General features: G+C 41.9%; 1 protein-coding gene and 1 pseudogene across 4 annotated transcripts in view; both read right to left on the bottom strand.

Annotated features, from left to right (window-relative positions):
- Window positions 1–17949, bottom strand: part of MYO3B (myosin IIIB) — a 493214-nt gene that overhangs the window by 399562 nt on the left and 75703 nt on the right. The gene's annotated exons all lie outside the window — the stretch shown is intronic.
- Window positions 1959–7571, bottom strand: LOC135273624 (ADP/ATP translocase 2-like; annotated as a pseudogene).

Genomic DNA, 17949 nt, shown 5'->3' with positions numbered 1-17949 from the left:
ATATATGGGGGTCAGAAGCTGCTTGAGGAAACAGTCCTTTATATTAGCTGAGGTGCTGAGCTGTGAGCCCCATTGTTCATTCAGAGCTACTGGGCTGGTAAATTTATGTCTGCAGCAGCAGAACTCATAACCCCCCGCCCTTTTTTTTTCCCAGGTGTTCTGTCCCAGGGAGTTAGGGCTTTATGAGTTTCCACTGTACTGCTGCCTTTTTTTTCTTCAGGGCTGCCCTGCCCACAAGGAGGCAGCCTAGTCACTCTCAGCCTGCAGAGCCTTCACTGAGCTGCTGTGGGCTCCACCCAGCTGCTGTGTGAACTTCCCTGCAGTCCTGTTTATATGGGTGTAGTTAGAGCTGCTTCCGCAATGTTGGCCCGCCTCTGTAATCACGGACTTTCTCTGTAATGGCGGGTTGCCGCAGCAACAGCAGGCTGCCTCAGTAATGGCGGATGCCCCTCCCCCACAGAGCTGGACCGTCCCAGGTTCAGCTGTGTTTGCTGTGAAACTCTCAACCAAGAGCGTTTCCAATTGCTGTTTTTTTGTTTTTGTTTTTGTTTTTGTAGGGGTGGGACCAGCCGGGCCTGATCTCCTGGCTCCCTGCCTCAGAGCCTTTTATTTTTTCATTGAATGGTCAGCTCTCTATCAGGTGACCTGGTCACCTGTTGAATAGGTGCTGGGATCTGTGTGATTTCCCATGTGGCGACCCACTGCACCGCTGAAACCACAGCTCTGAGATTCGTGGTGCTTTTTTTGCCCGGGAATCTCCTGGCCTGGCTCCCTGTTTCAGCTCTCCTTGCTGGCTAAGTGGGAACAGTCCCATTTACTCTGCACCAGGAGCGGCTGCGCCAGGGCACAGGCAAAACAGCCATGCTGGCCAAAACAGCCGCCCTGGCAACCTGTGGGGCTCCTCCACCTGTGAATCTCCTGGTCTGTGGGCAGTAAAAATCCATCTGGAAATGCGGCGTCCACTCACCCTCTGCACTTTCACCCGGAGCTGCAATCCTGAGCTGGATCTAACTGGCCATCTTGGAACTCATCACATTATTTTTTTTTGTAGAGACAGGGTCTCACTATGTTGCCCAAGCTCATCATGAAAAAATGTATTCTTGGCTGGGCACAGTGGCTCACACCTGTAGGTGCATGGATCACCTGAGGTCGAGAGTTCCAGACCAGCCTGACCAACATGAAGAAACCCTGTCTCCACTAAAAAATACAAAATTAGCCAGGCGTGGTGGTGCATGCCTGTAATCCCAGTTACTCGAGGGGCCGAGGCAGGAGAATCACTTGAACTCGGGAGGCGGAGGTTGCAGTGAGCCAAGATTGCACCATTGTACTCCAGCCTGGGCAACAAGAGCGAAACTCCATTTTCAAAAAAAAAAAAAAGAAAGAAGCAGAAGCAGAAGCAGAAGCAGAAGCAGCAGCAGCAGCAGAAGCAGCAGCAGAAGCAGAAGCAGAAGCAGAAGCAGAAGCAATGTATTCTTTATCTTCCCCTCCAGCTACCATCTCATTTTTGTGCTTCATTTTAAAGCAAACTTCTAAGAGTGTCTGCGCTCACTATCTCAAATGACAGGTTCTGTTTCCCCTCTGTTGATACTATAAAATAGATCACACTTAACCCAACACTAGTATAATTACCCCCCAGAGTCAAAAAAAAATAGACTGTTGTCAGCACCCTAAGTCCCATTCCAATTTGGTTTTTATCCCCATTGCTCCATCAAAACAGCTTTTTTTTTTTTTTTTGAGACGGAGTTTCGCTTTTGTTACCCAGGCTGGAGTGCAATGGCGTGATCTCGGCTCACCGCAACCTCCGCCTCCTGGGTTCAGGCAATTCTCCTGCCTCAGCCTCCTGAGTAGCTGGGATTACAGGCATGCACCACCATGCCCAGCTAATTTTTTGTATTAGTAGAGATGGGGTTTCACCATGTTGACAAGGAAGGTCTCGATCTCTTGACCTCGTGATCCACCCGTCTCAGTCTCCCAAAGTGCAAAACAGCTTTTTTCAACTGAATTCTTTGTTGCTGTTGTTGTTGTTGTTGTTGTTTTGAGACAGAATCTCACTCTGTTGCAGGCTGGAGTGCAGTGGTGTGATCTCGGCTCACTGCAACCTCCACCTCCCAGGTTCAAGCAATTCTCCTGCCTCAGCCTCCCGAGTAGCTGGAACTACAGGCATGTGCCACCATGCTCAGCTAATTTTTATATTTTTAGTAGAAACAGGGTTTCACTATGTTGGCCAAGATGGTCTCGGTCTCTTGACCTCATGATTCACCTGCCTCGGCCTCCCAAAGTGCTGGGATTACAGGCATAAGCCACTGCACCAGGCTCAACTGAATTCTTTTTTAAAAAAACATCAACTTTTATGTTACACTGACAGAGTACATGTACGGGTTTGTTACATAAGTATATTGTGTGATGCTTAGGTTTGGGGTACAATTGGTCCCATCACCCAAGTAGTGAACATAGTACCCAATAGGTGGTTTTTCAACCCTTCTCCTCTCCCAACTCCAGTAGTTCCCAGTGTCTACTATTCCCATCTTTATGTCCATGTGTACCCAATGTTTAGCTTCCACTTATAAATGATAACATATGGCATTCAGTTTTGTTTCTGCATTTATTCGCTTAGGATAATAGCATCCAGCTGCACCCATGTTGCTGCAAAGAATATGATTTCATTCTTTTTTATGGCTGCATAGTATTCCATGATATATATGTACCACATTGTCTTTATCCAATCCACCATCAATGGACACCTATCATGTCTTTGCTATTGTGAATGGTGCTGCAATGAACATACATGCACATGTGTCTTTTTGGTAGAATGAGTTCTTTTCCTTTGGGTGTATACCCAGTAATGGGATTGCTGTGTTGAATGGTCATTCTACTTTTGGATCTTTGAGAAATCTCCAAACTGCTTTGCACTGCTGAACTAATTTACATTCCCATCAATAGTGTATGAGCATTCCATTTTCTCTGCAGCCTCACCAACGTCTGTTATTTTTTGACTTTTTCATGATAGCCATCCTGACTGGTATGAGATAATATTTCACTGTTGTTTTGATTTGCATTTGTCTGATGATTAGTGATGGTGAGCATTTCTTTCATATGTTTATTGGCTGCTTGAGTGTCTTCTTTTGAGATGTATTTGTTCATGTCCTTTGCCCACTTTTTAATGGGATTATTTGGTTTTTGCTTGTTTGAGTTCCTTATACATTCTGGATATTAGACTTTTGTGGATACATAGTTGGTGAATAGATTCTCCCATTCCATAAGTTGTCCATTTATTCTGTTGATAGTCTATTTTGCTACACAGAAGCTCTTTAGTTTAATTATGTCCCACTTGTCAATTTGTGTTTTTATTGCAATTGCTTTTGAGGACTTTGTAATAAATTCTTTGCCAAGACTAATGTCCAGAATAGCATTTCCTAGGCTTCCTGTTGGATTTTTGTAGTTTTAGGTCCTAAGTCTTTAATCCATTCTGAGTTTATTTTTGTATATGGTGATAGGTAGGAGTCTAGCTTCATTCTTCTGCATAAGGATAGCCAGTCATCCAACCATGATTTATTAAAAATCCCCATTGCTTATTTGTGTCAATTTTGTTGAAGATTAGATGGCTAGACGTGTGCAGCTTTATTTCTGGGTAATCTATTCTGTTCCATTGGTGTATGTGATTGTTTTTGTACCAGTACCATGCTGTTTTGGCTACTGTAACCTTGCAGTATAGTTTGAAGTTGAGTGATGTGATGCCCCTGGCTGTGTTCTTTTTGCTTAGGATTGCTTCAGCTATTTGGGCTCTTTTTTGTTTCCATATAAATTTTAGAATAGTTTTTTGTAATTCTTTGAAAAATGGCATTGGTAATTTCATAGGAATGGTGTTGAATCTATAGATTGCTTAGGAGCAGAATGGCCATTTTAACAATATTAATTTTTCCAGTCCATGAGCATGAAATGTTTTTCCATTTGTTTGTGTCATCTATGATTTCTTTCAGCAGTGTTTCATTTGTAGTTATCCTTGTAGAGATCTTTCACTTCCTTGGTTAGATGAATTCCTAGGTTGTGTGTGTGTGTGTTATGTGTGTGTGTGTCTATTGTAAATTGGACAGTGTTCTTTATTTGGCTCTCAGTTTGAACAAGATTGGTGTATAGAAATGCTATTGATTTATGTACAATGATTTTGCTTCCTGGAGGTTTACTGAAGTCATTTACCAGTCCTAGGAACCTTTTAGGTGGAGTCTTTCAGGTTTTCTAGGTATCAAATCATATCATCAGTGAAGAGAGATAATTTTTCTTTTTCTTTTTCTATTCGGATGCCTTTTATTTCTTCTTCTTGTCTAACTGCGCTGGCTAGAACTTCTAATACTATGACATATAGAAGTAGTGAGCATGTGTCTCGTTTCAGTTCTTAAGGCGAATGCTTCCAGCTTTTTCCCATTCAGAGTCATGTTGCCTGTGGATTTGTCATAGATGACTCATTATTTTCAGGATGTTCCTTTGATGCCTATTGATTTTTGTCGTAACTGAATATTGGATTTTATCAGAAGCTTTCTCTATATCTATTGAGATGGTCATATGATTTATTTTAATTCTGCTTATGTGGTGAATCACATTTATTGATTTGCATATGTTGAACCAACCTTGCATCCCAGGAAGAAAGCCTACTTGACTATTGTGAAATAACTTTCTGAATTTCTGCCAGATTCAGTGTGACAGTATTTTGTTAAGGATTTTTGTATCTATATTCATCAGGGATACTGGCCTGATGTTTTCTTTTTTCATTGTGTCTTTGCCAGATTTTGGTATCAGAATGATGCTGCCTTCATAGAGTAAGTTAGGGAGAAGTCTGTCTTCCTTGACTTTGTAGATAATTTAAGTAGGATTGATACAAGCTTTTTTTTTGTATGTCTGGTAGAATTCAACTGGGACTCTATCTAGTCCATGGCTTTTTAGGTTGCCAGGTTTTGTTTTGTTTTTGTTTTTTAAATTAATGTTTCAACTTCAGAACTTGTTATTGATCTGTTTAGGGTTTCAGTTTACTCCTGATTCAATTTTGGGAGGTTGTACATTTCCAGGAATTTATCCATTTCCTGTAGATTTGCTAGTTTGTGTGCATTAAGGTATTCATAATAGTTTGTGAAGACCTTTTGTATTTCTGTGGGGTTGGTTGTAATGTCACCTCTGTCACTTCTGATTGTGTTTATTTGAGTCTTCTCTCTTCTTTGTTAATTTAGTTAGTGGTCTATTGATCTTGTTTATCCTTTCAAATAACCAACTTTTGGTTTCATTGATCCTTTGTACTTTGGGGTCTTTATTTTGTTCTGTTCTGCTCTGATTTTAGTTATTTCTTATCTTTTGCTAGCTCTGGGGTTTGTTCTTGTTTTTCTAGTTCCTCTAGGTATGATGTTAGGTTGTTAATTTGAGATCTTTCGAATTTCTTGACATAGATGTTTAGCACTATAAACTTTCCTTTTAACACTGCTTTTGCCACATCTCAGAAATTTTGGTATGTTGCATTTCTGTTACCATTTATTTTAAATAATTTTTTGATTTTTGCCTTAATTTTGCTATTTACCCAAAAGTTATTCAGGAGCAAGTTGTTTAGTTTCCATGTAACTGTGTGGTTTTGAGAGATCTTCTTCGTATTTATTTCTATTTTTTTTAAGATATTTTTATTTCTCCAAATTTGCTATTAAGAGTGACTAAAATAAAAAATATAGGTGAATCCCATCATCATCATCATGGAAATGGCTTTAAGAGAAAACCGGTCAGATGAGTATTATTGCTTCTCATTTTCAACCAGTAAATAGTTGCCAGTGATAAATTGACAGCTAGGAGTCCATTGAGAATGCTCAAGATACGTTATATAATACAACATGCCTGTTCACAGGGGGAAAATTCCTAGGAAATAACTTATGTATACTTCTTGATTTCATCATACAAGACAAGCACAAAATCACCACCCATGCCTCTGAGAACACTGGACCATGCATCCTTGAAATAAGCTTTGCCTCCTTCATCATGAGCAATCTTCCTCCAGCAGTCAAGCATGCCTGTGTACATGATGTCAGTTCCTTTGTGCCCCAACTGCATCATCATGAGGTGGCAAACAGTGTCAAATGGATAGGAAGTCAACCCAGCAATGGCAGTGACAGTCTGTGTGATCATCCAGCTGATGACAATGTGAGTGTTCTTGGGACCTGGAAGCATTCCCTTTGCAGTGTCACAGATAATGAAGTAGGCAGCTCGGTAGATGATAATACCCTGCACAGATATATTAAAGCCTTGATACAGGCCCTTAATCCCATCAGATTTGTAGACCTTAACCAGGCAGTCACTGAGGCCTCAGAATTCCCTTTCAGCTCCAGCTTTACCCACATCTGCTGCTAGATGGGTATGGGCAAAATCAAGAGGGTAGACAAAACACAAGGATGTGGTCCCAGCAGCACTGCCTGATGCCAGATTCCCTGCAAAGTAGTGTCAAAACTGAGTCCTCTTGTCCACACCACCCAGGAAGATCTGCTTGTATTTATCTTTGAAGGCAAAGTTAAGAGCCTGGGTGGGGAAGTATCTGATGACATTGGCCAGGTTACTGCACCAGAAGGACAGGACTCCCTGCTCCTTGGGAACACAGACCACACAGTCAATAATGCCCTTGTATTGCTTAACCGCAGTGATCTGCTTGCTGGCATGCTGCATCTGCAGCAGACTGACCTGCTCGATGGGCGCTACTGCCATCTTGGAAATGGCTGCAGCCACTCCACCTGCCAGGAAGTCCTTGGCAAAGGACACAGCGGCATCTGTCATGTTAAAAGGAAAGAGTATGCAGGCTGGTGCAGGATGGGACTGGGCTGGGAACCGGCTTTGACTCTGGGGCCCCAGGGGCAGTACTGATCTCTATTTTTATTCCACTGTGGTCCAAGAGTATGGTTGGTATGATTTCAAATTTTTTTAATGTATTGAGACTTGTCTTATGACTGAGAATGCAGTTGATCATAGAGTATGTTCTGTGTGGAGATGAGAAGAATGTATATTCTGTGATTGTGCAGTGGAGTATTCTGTAGACATCTATTAGGTCCAATTGGTCAAGTATCAAATGTAAGTCCAAAATTTCTTAGTTTTTTATCTTGATGATCTAACACTATTAGTGGGGTGTTGAAGTCACCCACTGTTATTGTGTCTAAGTCTTTTCATACATTTAGAAGTACTTGTTTTATAAATCTGGGTGATCCAACATCAAGAGCATATATATATATTTAGGGTAGTTCATTCTTCTTGAGGAATTGAATCTTTTATCATTAGGTAATGTTCTTCTTTGTCCTTTTTTACTATTCTTGGTTTAAAGTCTGTTTTATCTAAGAATAATGACCAATGTTCTTTTTTATTTTTCATTTGCATAATAGCTCTTTCTTCATTTCTTTACTTTGCGTCTATGGGTGTCGTTACATGTGAGATAAGTCTTTTGAAGTCAGCAAACAATTGGGTCTTGTTTTATTATTCAACTTGTCACTCTGTACTTTTTAAGTAAGATATTTAGACCATTAACGTTCAAGGTTAACATTGTTATGTGAGGTTCTGATCCTGCCATGATGTTATTAGCTGGTTGCTCATAACAACCAGCCAATCTGGTTGCTTTGTAGTCTCAATTGTGTAGTTGCTTTACAGAGTCTGTGGGCGATATCCTTAATAGTATTTTTGTGGTAGCAGGTATCATTCTTTCATTTAGAACTGCTTTAAGATCTCCTGTAAGGCTAGGCTAGTGGAAATGAATTCCCTTCATGATTACTTATCTGGAAAAAAAAATTTATTTCTCCTTTGCTTATGAATCATGATTTGGTGGGATATGAAATTCTTGTTGGAATACCTTTTCTTTAAAAACAGTGAAAATAGGCCTCTTCTCTTCTGGTTTGTAAGATATCTGCTGATAAGTCCACTGTTAGCATAATGAAGTTCCCTTTGTAAGTGATCTGACTCTTTTCTCTAGTTACCTTCAAGATTTTTTCTTTCACATTGACCTTGAAAAGTCTGATAACTATGCATCTTAGGGATAGCCATCTTATATAGTATCTCACAGGGGTTCTCTAAATTTCTTGAATTTGCATATTAACCTCTCTTGTGAGATTAGGGAAATTTTCATGGACTGTGGCCTCAAATATGTTTGCAAAATTGCTAACTCTCTCTCCTTCTCTTTCAGGAATCCCAGTGAGTCATAGGTTTAGTCTCTTTAGAGAATCTATTTCTCAAAGACTTTGCTCATTTTTAAAATTCATTTTTATTTTTGTCTATCTGGGTTGATTCAAAAAAACTGGTCTTCAAGTTCTGAAATTCTCAGCTTGGTCTAGTCTGTTGTTCATGCTTCCACTGTATTTTGAAATTCCTGTAGTGAATTTTTCAACTCCAGAAGTTCAATTTTGTCACTTCTTAAAGTGGCTATGTCATCTTCCAACTCTTGTATTGTTTTACTGGCTTTTTTGGATTGAATTTCAACTTTCTCTTGAATTTTGTTGAGCCTCCTTGCCATCCAGATTCTTAATTCTATGTCTGTCATTTCAGACAGTTCAATTTGGTTAGGATCTATTGCTGAGGAGCTAGTACAATCCTTTATATGTAATGAAACATTCTGATTTCTTGAATTGCCAGAGTTTCTGTGCTGATTGCTTCTCATCTGAGGGGGCTGGTGCTTCTTTTACTTTTTGACTTCGCTGTTGTTTGAATGGGGTTCTGGGTTGTTGTGGTTTTTTTTCCCTTCAGGGTTTGACTGTGGTGTATGTTGTATACAGTCAATTGGCCACGTTTCTGGTGCTTTCAGAGGGCCAGAGCTCTGTATGGGTTCCTTGGTTGTAGCTAATTTCCTGTACTGAGTTTCACAGGTGTTGGGTGCTGAAGGAACTTATTTTGTATAATTCAGGCTGCAATCCAGTAGACAGTGCTTAAGAGTAAGTGCCAGCAGATAGGCTCTTAGTTATGTGCCTCTTTTGTATTTCAGTGTGTATACAGCAGTGCTCTGGGAAGGGAGAGATGGTGGGGATAGTGGGGAGGTGCACAAGAGAAGGCTCCCGTATCAATTCCTAGGTTTTGGGGGAGCCTCCTATAATCACTGACATTGCACCTGTGTTTCCTCAGCCCCAAGAGGGACCCTGGCGGGTTGTACTCCCACCTCTCTTAGCAGTAGCTCAAGCCAAAGATTAGGTCACAGGGAGACCCACTGGTCCTCTGAGGTTGGCAGAGTCAGAGTGGGTAATGAAGTATGTGTGCAGGTGTTCTGATGATGCAGTGGGTCAAGGGCATAGGATCCCCAGGTAGGGCAGTAGTGCCATGGGTGTGCAGCTGTTGTGGCACCTATGGCCTGGGGCCTTTAGCCCAGCCGAGGACTATAGGGTCTGTCCAGCTCTCTCTTGCCAAACCAGATCTCCCTCCAATTTCTGCCCCAGGAGCAGGCCCACCCAACTAGTTTTGTCCTAAGCCTTCTGCACCTACCATTCCAGGTGTTCAGGGAGATGGGTCTCCCTCAGGTAGAAGCTGTGGCTAGCCAACAGGCTACACACTTCCCAGACTGGTCTTACAAAGGGCGGGATACCCAGTTCCCATGCTGGCACATGAACCTGTGCCTCACTCCTCTCTGTGTTCTGAGACTGGGGCCTCCTCTCTCACTCAAGCTCTGGCCACAGATCTCAATATCCCAAGCTCAATATCCTTGGGTTATGTGCTCATGCCATGGGAAGTTGGGACAAGGTGTCCTCTTCCCAGGACACCTTGGGAAGAAGAGTCTGCCCCAGAAGCAGGCACACTCAACTAGTTTTGTCCTCTAACCCCTCTAGGTCAAGCACCAGCTTGAAGAGAGAACTTAGTGAAAATCTCAAGATTTTTGGCTCAAGCAACTGGAAAACAGGAGTTTCCATTTTCCAAGTTGGAGACAGTTGTGCAAGGAGCTAACTTGGTGGGAGTATGCAGCTGAATCAAGAGTTCCATTTCAGACATTAAGTTTGAGATGCAAATTTGTCATCTGATTGGAGACATTGAGTATGCAGTTGATACAAGAGTGGAGTTCTGTGGAGACATCTAGACTGGAGACATAAATGTAGGAGTCATCAGAGACCAGATAGTTAATGATGAGTAGAATTTACCTGGACAGTGGGTGTATATGAAGAAGACAAGAGTTCCTGAGGTCTACTCCCATATTTATAGATAAGAAAGATGAAGAAAAACCAGGAAAGGAGCTTGAGAAGGAGTAGCCATTGAGATAAGAGAAGAATAAAAGAGGGTAGTATTCCAGAAGCCAAGGAAGAAAGGGCTAAGAAAGAGAATAAATGGTCAACTATATCAAATGCTCCTGAGTCAAGCAAGGTGAAGATTGAGATTTCACCATTGGATATGACAACTTGGAGGAAACTGGTGATGCTGTCAAGAGCTCTTTTGGTGAGGGTTGTGGGGGCAGTGACAAGATAGCTGACTAGATGCAGCCAGGAAGCACCTCTCCCACTGAGAGAAACCAAAATATCCAGTAAATCATCACACTTTGAACAGATCTTTTGAGAAAAAACACTGAAAGTTGATAAGAGAGGTGATTGAAGAGGGAGGAAGCTGGGAAGCCCACATGGAGACACTGAGCACTAGGACCAGCTCCTGGTTCTGAAAAAGGTTTCAGGGAGGGGTGAGTAAAGGAACTCTGTGGCACTATACTTCTGCCACAAATCCTCTTGACCCTTGCAAAAAGGCAGACGGTCCACTGAGCTGGTTAACACTTAAGCCATCCACAGATGGCAAGCCTAAAGGAATGCACTGTAACACACACCTACTTGGGCTTCTGCACCTGTCCATCTGCATGCTCCCCTTCCTGTAATGGGTTTGAGCAGCAGCAGCAACCAGACAGAAAAGCCACACCCCTGTCACGTCCTGCAGTGGGGATCAGGGAACTTTGCCATTTCACAGCGGCTGAACCGGGGCCCAAAGCTACTGGTTTAAGTTATTAGCATGATACTATCAAAATTATTCAGCATTCAGATCAGAAAAATAAACCACTACAATTCAAATACAAAATATTTTGGGGGTACTGTTAAAACATGTTATTTATTTCACCTTATTCATTTAAAAATTTAGTAACACTTGTACACAATTGGTCCCCAAGCTTTTTTGACTGCACACTTCATCACTAACAAATGTTGAGTACATGGTCCAATAACTATTTCCTTTCTTATCAACTGTGTACAAGCGTTACTAAATTTTAAAATGAATAAGGTGAAATAAATAACATTTTAACAGTACCCGCAAAATATTTTGTATTTGAATTGTAATGGTTTATTTTTCTGATCTGAATGCTGAATAATCTTGATGGTGTCATGCTAATAACTTCATGCATAAAACACACTTATGAAGAGGGCCCATATCAATAATAGTGGATATAAATCCATATTTCAAATAATCTTCAAGGTAATTTTGAATTTTTAATGATTTTTTGGCAGATCTGATTAGGCTGTCATTGTTCTTAACCTCATGTGGCTGATGAAGAGCTTGTCCTAGGAAGAGAAGTATCATCATTTCAGCCATTTTTTTCTGTTGCTCACTTTTGCTTATATTAGCAGAATTAGATTCAGTCAGAGGTTTCATTGCAGAAATATTTTAAAGCCACTTGTCCATTTTGTAAAGGTCTCTTTAGTTGAAACTCAATGACATTTGCCATATAACCACTAACAAGGCACCCTTAAATGAAAATGCTTTCCAGAATCCTAGAACTGAACCCATGAGAGGAGTTTCCTCAGCCTTTTTGCTGTGGAACTCCCTCAAGATTCATCTGTAAACTCAACCAGACAGGACTGTCCAATGTTTGGACTGAGCAAAAGCACCAATGATTATCTTTATACTTAGTAATAGGAAAGCATAATTTGTTTCTTGTTTTTCTTGTTTTTAGATTTGAAATACCTAGGAATAGAAGTTCTAATATTTTCTTTCTGCACCCGAGGGATTGGTTCAGATGCTGCCATATTGAAGACCACAGGAATAGTTAGTAACTCTCCCTTATTCCTCTTCTCCCTGAAGAAAATATTGATATGAATACATCTGTTTCTAAACTGCTGAGGCCAAAAGGGTTATGTTTGGGGCAGAGGAAACGTGGAGGAAGGTGGACGGGGTAGTGCGGATCTGTTTTCGCTCTAACTCCTTGGACTAATTAAAAGAATAAGGATAAAAATAGAAGGGCCTGTTTATATAGAGGGATTTGATGTTACTCTGTTGAGAGAGGAGAGCCAAAATAGTGAGGCTCACAGCACAACCAGAGTGGCTCAGGGACCTAAGTGGTGGAGAATGGCTCAGAGCTCAGGATAGGGGCTACCTCCCTTTCTGGGTGGAACCCAGTGCTTTGGCACCCAGGACTAGAGGCTTTGGGAGTAACCAGAATGAGTAGCCCGCAAAAGCCTGGATGTTCTGATGGTAGGTGACCACGCAGTAAACATGGCCAAAGAAGAACTTGATGAGAGAGAAAAGGCAAAGGCCACACAATAATGATAGCTCAAAATGGCTATGAGCACATAAGGAACGCGCTCTTGAAGATTTCTAAAAATTCTTGGGCAATACTTTGGGAGGTGTTGTAAGCAGAATAAAGATGTCTGTGTCCTAATACCCAGAACCTGTGAAAATGTTAGGTTACATGGCAAGAGAGGATAACAAGTGGGTATGGTTACTAATCAGCTGACCTTAAAATAGGAAGATCATCCTGGATTACCTGGGTGGGTCCAGTATAATCAAAAGGGTCTTTAAATGAGGGTAGAGGGAGGTAGAAGAGACAGTGTCAGAGTGATGCAATGACTAAACCAGCCATTAGTGGCTTTTAAGATAGAAGGGAACCACAAGCCAAGAAGTGCAGGCAGCTTCTAGAAGCTGGAAAAGGCAAGAAAACGGATTCTCCCCTAGCGCCTCCAGAAAGGAACACAGCACTATGACACCTTGATTTCAGCCCAGGGAGACCAACTTCAGACTTCTGATTTTCAGAACTATAGGATAATGAATCTGTGTTGTTTTACACTACTGAATTTATGGTAATTTGTTACTATAGTTTCTTGAAACTAACACAAAAGGTATGCAGCTCAGATGTTGCTAGTATGGGACTGAGCCTGAAGACAGCATAACCACATAAATATAAAGCAATATTATCATGCAGACAGGATCCCTGTGACTTGGAGGCCTAAGTGTGACTCATTTTAAACCCCTCCTCAGCCCCTCAAGTGGGAGATTTGCTATCCCTTCACTCTTTCAGAAGGAAAGAGGAAAGAAATAGATATTTTCATCAGAGATAAGTGCGGACTGTAGGAGTAAGGGCAGCCAGCAGAGGCCTTGCCAATCAAGACTGATGAGTAATGCAGCATGAACACAAGAGCTTCCAGCCCAAAGGGCACAGGAAGAGGGGGAGGTGGGAACCATGAATCCAGAGAGCAAGACAAACTTCCACCAAGAATGTGAGGCCAGAGGAAGCAAGAGCTGAAGGTTCAGAGGCAGAGGAAGCAATAAGAGAGGAGAGTTCAGGAAGGGACTCCCCACTCAGTGCTCCTTTCCATTCCCTGTGCTACAGTCTGAATGTTTATGTCCCCTCAAAACTCGTAGGTTGAAACCTAATTACCAGTGTGATTATCATAGGAAATGGGGTATTGGGAGGAAATTCGGTCATAAGGACAGACTTCTCATGAATGGGATTAGTACCCTTTCCAAAGAGGCCTAAGAGAGACCCCCTCATGCCTTCCCCCATGTGAAGACACAGCAAGAAGGTACCATCTATGAACCAGAAAGTGAGCCGCTATCAGACACCAGATGTGCTTGCATCTTAATCTTGGACTTTCCAGCCTCCAGGACTGTGAGAAACAAATTTCTCTTGTTTATAAGCTACCCAGTCTAAGTCAGGTATTTTGTTACAGCAGCCTGAAATGGACTAAGACACCCTAAATGGGCCAGTTGCTTGGCATGGAGATAAAGAACAAAACCTTGATGAGGCCTGGTAGAAGTTGACACCCATTCCACATGAGCAGGATGAAGCATGATGCCAGGATGCAACCTGCCCTCTGCAGGTTTTAAGCCTCTTTGGGACATAAGAAGCAGATGGTGCTGCTCCTTGGATCATATTCCACAAGTGCTTGACCTTTGTCCAAATGGACACATGAATCTTCTCAGAAATCCTCACCAACTTCAGAGGACCTGTCTCAGATAGGCCACAACAGCCACCTCTCAATGCCCCCAAGTACTACTTTGTTCTGAGATGGAAAGACTGAAGGTTAAAAGCCATGTCTTTATTCTGTACTCCATTCTGGAAGTATTGAGTCTGGGAAGAACTCAGAGATGAAATGTAGAGCTCCCTTCTCCACTCTGAAGGGCTCAGCATTCTGGAGCGAGGGAGAGGAAGAATCTCTCATGTGCCCACTTCCTATCTAGAAGCAGACTGAGACCTGCCAAGCATGTTATGTAAGAGTGTCTTGACTTCTACAGAAATGCCACTTATGGGTTGAAGAATGGAAGGGTGGCTAATCTAACCCCCATACCCACCTACTAGGACTCTCCAAGGAAAAGTACCTCCCTCCCTCTGGCCTCCAGCTGTCCCATCCCTAACCATGCCCTGGGCAGACCTCCAGGATACTACTAGGAGCAATGGACTCCAAACTAGATAGTCACTGTACCCGTTTCCTAGGGCTGCCATAAGAAAGTACCACAAACCAGGTGGCTTTAAACAATAGAAATTTATGTTATCATAGTTCTGGAAGCTAGAAATCCAAAATCAAGGTGTTGGTAGAGCCATGCCTCCTCTGAAGCCTCCAGGGGAGGATCCTTCCTTGCCTCTTCCAGTGTGGCCATCTTCTTGTGTGTCTGTCTATATGATGTTTATGTGTGTGTGTGTGTGTGTGTGTGTGTCCAAAGTTTCCTCTTCTTAGAAAAACACCAGTCACACTGGGTTAAGGATCAACTCTGCTCCAGCAAAACCTCAACTTAAGTAAGCTAATCATATCCACAATGACCCTATTTCCAAATAAAGTACTGGAGGTTAAAACTTCAACATATCTTTTTGTGGGGGGCACACCACAGTCCAACCCATAGCAGTCACCACTGGCTATTCTGCTAGAAACCTTTTTTCTACCTTTACATTCTTCATACAGTCCCATTGATATAATCTCTCATTTCTCAATTCTCAACCATGGGGTGGGAATAGGGAAGGTAGGAGCAAGAATTTCCAGAGGGAGACTTTGCAGTTTTAAAATATCAACAAAAAAACAAATGAGGGTCTGATAGCTGTTTCAGGGAAGGGTTTTACTCAATCCCTTCAGAATCATCTAGGAAACTTGTAAATATAAAATAATATGCATGTAATTCCAAAAATATATTTGTAAAATCAATTGTATTAGTATATAAATGCTAAACTTGGCCCAAACCAATTAAATGAAATTCTTGGGGAATGATACCCAGGCACTGGTATCTTTGAAAAGCTCCCAGGATATTCTCATCTACAGCAAGGACTGAGGACCCTGTCCTGGTGAGACTTGCTGCTGTAGAGAGTGGCCCCAGCCCTGCAGTTGTGACCAGTCTCATTCCTCTCTATTGAGAAGCCACAGAGTGTAGAGAGGATACTTAAGAAAACTGTTTATATAAGCCCTGCTATCTGAGTGCAAAACATTCTTGCTCAAGAATGGTGGTCATGTATTCCCCTCTGAAAGGTGAAATGATGGAACAGTAACAGAGCAGGAGCAGAACCAGAACCCAGGTATCTGAATCCAAGTTTGAAATGTTGGCTTCAGGTCTAGAGTTCTGCCGGGGTAAGACTCCCTTTTGGCAGTTTGGGAGAAGTACTCAGAAGGAAGACATCATCCCATCTGGCTAGGACAGAGCCACTTTGGGGGATGGTGGTAAGACCATCTTGCATCCCCCCACTTTGGGGATGCTCTGCCAAACCTCATGTTCAACATGCAAGATGGTCTTACTGTTTGACACCCACTAGGCTTACAGCTACAAATAAATTCATTTTTCACCATGGGCTATTAAGTCATGGCTCTGTCAGCCTGTACAGCTCACCAGGGTTTCCAAGGGTTCTATTTGCTAGTTAGGGACCCCCATGGCCTTTAACAACTAAGATATTTTGGGATCCCAAGTCTGTCATCCAGCATACCAACCACCCCTTCCTTGAATGTGACAGAAAGGCTGCCAATGTCCTCCAACTCATTAAATATTTAAAAATGTTCAGATGGCAGGATGGTCAGCAGAGTCTTGCCTCAGGCCTCCAGAACTTCCCCCACCCAATGTGTTAACACTGACACAATTACCCAGTGTTCCTCAACACAATTTTTCCTGGGTTGTGAATCCATCACTACTGCCATTCTCCAGTCTATGTTTTCCCATCTTAGCCACTACAATATCACAGTAGATTTTACTTAAGGCCAAAGATACAAATATATTATGTCTAAGATAGTCCCCATTCATACCAGTCTCACAATAACACCAAATTAAAAAATTAGTCTGACATGGCTTGTTTACAATGTATCCATGCTAATTCCTAGTGATCACAGCTTTCTCTTCTAAGAATTCACACACTATTCAAGGAGAAAATTTTAAAAAAAAGTCTTAGTAATTATCCCAAGATGAAAGTCAAGCTCACCGGATAGTAGTCTGCAGGCTCTGCCCTCTTCCCTTTTTTTTGAAGAATTGAAGCACGTTATCCCTTGTCCACTCCCCTAATACTGTTCCTGTTCTCCAGAATTCTAAGAGCGCTGATGATGGGGCAGCAGCCTCACTTGTATATTCCCTCAGTACCGGGAGTATCACTCCTCCCCTAAGAAACCTGAACTTATCTGGAACAATCAGGTACTCTCCTTACAATTCTCTCACCTGGCTTCAGTTTTCTGTCTCCATCTGCGAATGTTTCAAGCCTTTCCAGGTTGGGCTGGAAAAAAAAATTCCTCTCTATGTTAGACAAAATAGGAGCAAAATGGGACTCAATTTTGAATCAGTGACCCTAAGTTTAGAACTCCTTTACCTACAGACAAAAAAAAAAAAAAAATTTCTAGAACCCTGGAGAAGACTGAACCTACCAAGGGGGCTAAAAGGACCCTATAGAAGGAGGCAGCCAAGACCAATCATACAACTCATCAACCAAGCACAAAGCCACCACAAAAATTGATAGAATTGATAGCAAAGGAAAAGCACCATGGCCCTAGTTCTTTTCAGAGGATGACAGCATCATCACTCATTGTAGACATCATAGGAGTGGAGACTAAGGCCAGTCCTGCTTCCACATGTACAGTTCCTGTCACAGCATTCACGTATGTGCGTGAGGGCAAGGTGTGTATGACCATGTCTTTTAAAAGTGTACCTATTTACAAAGAGTTGTGACAATGGATACTAATGGCAGAGTCCTTCACATAGATGCAATGTAAGTAGTAGGGACTTACTGAGAAATCAGCCTTCATTCTCTCTTAATACCTCACACAATCATCAATCAATCAATTAGTTCATTTCAAATAACTGATCTCATGGGTGGCTCTTTTTGAATAGAGGCTTTCAATTCTTCAGCTACAAGGGAAAGAAAATTCCTTACAATATAAATATGCCCTTGAGATATTTTCTTTGGTAGCACCCAGAATGAATTGAATGCTTACTATGAATTATTCCGAGCACTTTACATTCATTAACTCCCACAATAGCTCTGTGAAGTTGATATTACTCATATCCCCATTTTATAAGGGAGGACACTGAGACACAGACACATGAAGTAACTTGGTCAAGTTAACACTGGTGAAATTGAAAGTGGTGGAGCTGCTAGTTGAACCCATGCAGATTGACTACAGAACACTGAAATAGCTTGATTGCAAAACTGGTCCAATCTTCTATTCCTTCCCCTATCTATGCTTAGAACCCCGTCACCAATATGAGAACAACTCAAGGGTAGCCTGCTGGAGGATAAGAAACCACATGGACCAGAGCCACATTATCCTAGCCAAGGCCATCCTA

The sequence above is a fragment of the Aotus nancymaae genome, unplaced genomic scaffold (genome assembly GCF_030222135.1).
Source record: "Aotus nancymaae isolate 86718 unplaced genomic scaffold, 86718_ANA_hifiasm-v0.15.2.pri h1tg000008l, whole genome shotgun sequence".
NCBI lineage: Eukaryota > Metazoa > Chordata > Mammalia > Primates > Aotidae > Aotus > Aotus nancymaae.
The sequence above is the reverse complement of the archived record's forward strand: the minus strand, read 5'-3'. Positions and strand labels throughout refer to the sequence as shown.